Raw genomic sequence first — 4,996 nt, 5'->3', positions numbered from 1 at the left:
CCCTGCCAGCTGTAGCCTCCCCTCCTGCTGCCGAGCTGAGCTCCCCACCAACTCCGCCTTCTTCCCAACTCCTCCCCCGTCGTTGCCAGGAGACTAATTTTTCGGTCGTTAAGAGCCAGGCCGACTCCTTTGTTCACTTGATGGTTCTTGAATAGCATTCATGCAGGGGGGGGGGAGGGGGAAAAAAGGGGAAAGGGAAAGAAAAATTCCTTTCTAAAATCAGAACTATGACACTTTCATATCTCTGAGAGTTTTCTAGACACTGGCTTCAGGAAGAGGAGTGTGTGGGTGTGCATGTGCATGTTCAGTATGTGGTGGGAGGAAGAGAAAAGGAGATGAGTAGCACAAGCATCACAGTAGCTATGACTTTGAAGAAAGCTTAGACTACTCTGCTTTTGAATGAAAGAAAAAAACACTGAAACCTACTTTCTCAACACAGCTCAAAACCTGTCAATACCACAGAGAAAAAACATCCATCTCTAGAGTGGCAGATGAATCCTTTTATCAGTTTTATTGTTGACTACTTAAGCAGGTCCCTAGCCAGTGTACTTGCTTTAAAGCACTCTCTGTTGAGCATAATGTTTTGGGACCCTACTCAGTGTACCATAACTCTTCCAATGTGCTGCATCTGAAGCCTAAAGCTCACAGATGCAAAATCTGCTTCAAAGCAGGCATCTCTAAGCCAAACTTCAGTTCTACTAGCATAAAATACTTGTCTTCAGTACTGTAATTTTTATTTTGAAAGAGCATGCAAAAAAACAAGGCAGAGTTTAAAAGTGGTGTTGAGGTGTACTTGGTTTTCTATTTCAACTATTCACTTATTTACGTCCATTTTTTTCTCTAATGCATTATAGCAATATTTGTCAGGCTTTCCATGACAGTAACTGTTTGAAGAGAGACAGAAAAGATTCTTACTTAGATCATCAGAGAAGTCAGATGAGATTCATAATAAACCCCTATTTATTTACAACAAAATAAAGGTATTGTATGCATTCAGAGCAGACTTCAGAGTACAAGCAGAGCAGTGGTACTATTTTGATTTAAACTGTGAAGTTCTCAGTAACTCCAAAAGTTTCTCTTATGCCCTCTGTCCAAGTGTATTTTAGCAATTGTGATCATTCGTTTTGCAAACTAAACGAAGCATTAGTGTCTTAGACTCTCATAAAAATGGATCATCTCGAGTTTCCCCTACTTTGCAAATGTAAATATAATGCAAATCCTCTGCATTGAGTTACATTGGCTCTCCAGAAAAAAAATAACCATTTCCTGTTCTTCATTCTTAATAAATACATGCTTCAAAGGTACTGCCATTCAATTTTTATCTGCTAAATTTAGCTTATAAATTACCTTTATTTGTAAATATAATTCTTTAAGAACCACATTTGAAAGGTTTTTTTCCCCATTGAACGACCACAATACAGAGTAGTATTTTACCAGCAACATTTACATCTCATAGGTCTAGTGATAAAATTCTTTAATCCAATTTCATTTTTCAAAATTAAATGAACTCTGTTGAAATTCTGTATCTGTAGTACACTGATGGTTTAAACACTTGCTGAAGACACATGAGAACTGGAGTCACTGATCTTGATCCTACATCACTTCGAATTAGGAAGACAACTTCAGGCAGTCCCGGCAGTCAGTGCTGTGAGTACTAAGTTACAGCAAGCTTGAATGTACTCTCTCTTGCAACTGGTTTGATGTTTTCTATATCATGATCAAAAGAAAAAGATACTTTCTCAGAGAAAGACAGAATTCAAATTTAAAATATCCTTGACTAACATTAAAAAAAAAAAATGGGATGAAGTGTATCAGGAAAAAAAGTGCAAGGTGTTACATGGTAGGAAGATCACTTGCATGGAAGAAAAAAAGCTTTTCTTCACCATTTCTTGAGGAACGGAAACAGGTAGGTAGCACTGAGGATTGGCAGAAAAACATGGGCATGTATCTTGTTATTACAATAAAGGCAAACAGATATTCTGTCTGCCTTCCTTCATATTCTTTCCCACTGATTTGGTTTTTCTCACTCTTATAAGACAGCGCCCAAAAGTAAACACAGCTGGATGGTACAGAAGGCCCCTAAACACTGATGAATGTGAGGGAGGAATAATTTCATGCCCCTGAAGTAATCCATCACCAGTGGCATTTAATACATCTCAGTATATTGTTTCCTTTCAGACAGTGTTATGTCAGTGTTGTTACATGGCTATACTACATAGAAGAGGTAATGAACTGGAAAAGGTCAGGAGAAATGCAAGAAAAAATTATAACTCATCAGAGATCTGGAAAATAGGATCTATAATAATTCAACACATATTTGGGTTGTTTAGTTCAAAGAGAATATATAAGAAAACATTAAGTAGCTGAGCACTTAATATATATATACACTTAATATATAAGAGTACATTTAAGTACTTGAAAATTTATTAACAAGATAAATAGAGCAATCAGGTAAGAAAACAATTCAGAAATATCCTTTGAACATATTTTGGTTACAAATAAACTGAAGTCCTTGAATAGATTGCTGGGATAAATTATGGGCATCCATTGCTAAGGGATTCAGAGAGAAGAATAAATATCTGTCCAAATGGTAGAGGTACTAATCCTCTAAACAGGGCAAAATCCCAGAAAAGACTGTTTCTTTCAGAACTATTTGTCTCTGATCTAATATTCAAAATTATGTGACCTCTTGAATATGACTGAACCTCTTCTAAGGACTTAAAGAGCACTGTTCCCTGTCTCAAACACTGTCAAGGCCACAAAAGGAACTCGCCATAAAATAAGCCACCAGAGCGGGAACTTGAGATAAGCACAGAAAGGAGAAATTTGTGACAGGAAGGTGCTAATTCTAGGCCTGGTAGAGCTGAGATCTGGGTAGCATATCCTGTTAATGCATCCAGACAAAAATTCCCACTGTAGAAAACTGTGGGAAAGGAAGCAACCCTCATACACATATCACCAGTCAAACAAGGATCACCCAAATTATGGAACAGATTGAATCTGTGACCACAACACCATGCTGTCCCCAGACTCATTTCTGGAGTCTTCCACCAGAGGACTGCGCTCTAGTTAAACTTCCTCCCCACCCAGAGAAGATGCCTGGGCATTCCCACCTGAGGCTGAAGATATATTTACCTGTTGGACTCTTTGTTCCATGGGCTTGCCCCACCTCTGACAGATCAAGATGGTGACCATCACTTTGACCAACAGACACCTAAATTGCAACAATCAAGTTTCATTGCTGGATCCATGGGTGGTGATATCTTTCCTCTCTACTATCTACTTGCATACTCTCTTTCTCTTTCTTTATTTTCCTTATATATTGTCTTAACTGATATTTTCATACTTTTATATTGTCATAATAGTAGAGATAATAAACAAAATGTCTACTTACCTCATTTCCATTGCAACCAAATTGTTCTAAAATACATATATAAACATGTATACACACACACAGGTCACGCAGCATCATTTCACTCTAATCTGCTCCAAGGGATCTATTAACAAGAACCTCAGGAACCCTCGCCTTCAAGGGCGGGTCATAACATCCCTTCATCCAGGAGAATGACTGGCTTTAGAAGGACACCTGCACTGAACAACGTGGAACTGCCATAGGAGGGATGAGAAATAAATACTAAGGCCTGAAGAAGTTTATTACACAAATGCAGACTTTTCAATGCACCAACACGGGACAAATGGATAAGGGCAGCAGATACATATTGATAAAGGTAACACAGCTGTGGAACACAGAAAATCAATGATTCCATTAGTTCCATTTTTGTGTAAGCACACAAAAAAACATTCAGTGAAACTAAAACCTGATGGAACAGAGATATATAATTATAACTTGCTGAAATTAGTTTTCTGGAGCTATCTTGCAGAGTATGTTTCTTCCTGCAAATACACACGGATTTGTCCTTATTCTCAGCTTTAACATACTACAACTTTTACATCCAGTGACTGTTCTGCAACCAAAGATACTTAACCTCAGTACTCTTCTGTTTAAGAAATTCTGACTATAGTGATGATGACACCTTTAAAGAGACTCTTTGGATAGGTTAGGGTTCCCCAGTACTAGGAGGGTGAGGGTGAATCAGAAGAACCACCTGCAAAAATGTGGTGGAGAATAAAATGGTATGGTCTTTTCCAATATCTCAGAGTAGTTCAAGACTCCTGTAGATTAGGAGAAAAAACATCATTTTACCATCACATGTAGGAAGGGACACGGAAAGGTTTGAAGGCCAGTCTCAGAGCAAGGCAACTATGTAATCAGCCTGTCTGAAAGATTTTAAGAATGGAGACTGCTCCATATTGCTGGGCAACCAGCTCCACTGCTTGACTGTCTTCATGAGAAAAAGCTTTTCCTTGTATGTGATTTCAAGTTCTGCTTGAAAGTTCCTGCCCATCCATGCACCACTATGAAGAGTCTGGCTTCATCTTCTTGATATCTTTTTTGTTGACATGGAAAGACTGCTGAAGCCTTTTCCAGGCTGAGAAAATCCAGCTGCCTCACGGGACAAGTCAGCTTGGTGACTCCTCAACAAACTTGCTTCAAGTTATCAATGTTTTCTTTTAAACTGGGGAAACCCAAACTGCAATATTCCAGATGTAGTCTAGCAAGTGTTGAGTAGAGAGGGCTAATCCCTTCCCTTGATCTCCTACTTGTGCTTCTCCTAATACAGCCCAGGATAATGTTGACTTCTGTCAGGGTCACTGCTGGCTCAGGTACAACTTTCTGCCCACCAGGACCTGCAGAGTCTCTTCAACAGAGCTGCTCCCCAGACAGGCAGGCCCCTACCTGTATCACTGCTAGGGACTTTAACCACCAGGTGCAGGAATTGGCACTTGACTTTGTTGAATTTCATAAGTTTAGTAATTAATCTCTTGAATTTTCTGGCATTTATTAGCCTGCCTAGGTGTCTGCCAGTGGTATACTGACTGCACCCTCCAATTTGGTGTTGTTGGCAAACTTGATAACCAAGCTCTCCCTGACCTC

This window comes from Empidonax traillii, unplaced genomic scaffold, assembly GCF_003031625.1.
Source record: "Empidonax traillii isolate 1590-97213 ecotype Southwest subspecies unplaced genomic scaffold, ASM303162v1 scaffold260:size695979, whole genome shotgun sequence".
NCBI classification, from domain to species: Eukaryota; Metazoa; Chordata; class Aves; order Passeriformes; family Tyrannidae; genus Empidonax; species Empidonax traillii.
This window is presented reverse-complemented; position numbering follows the sequence as displayed.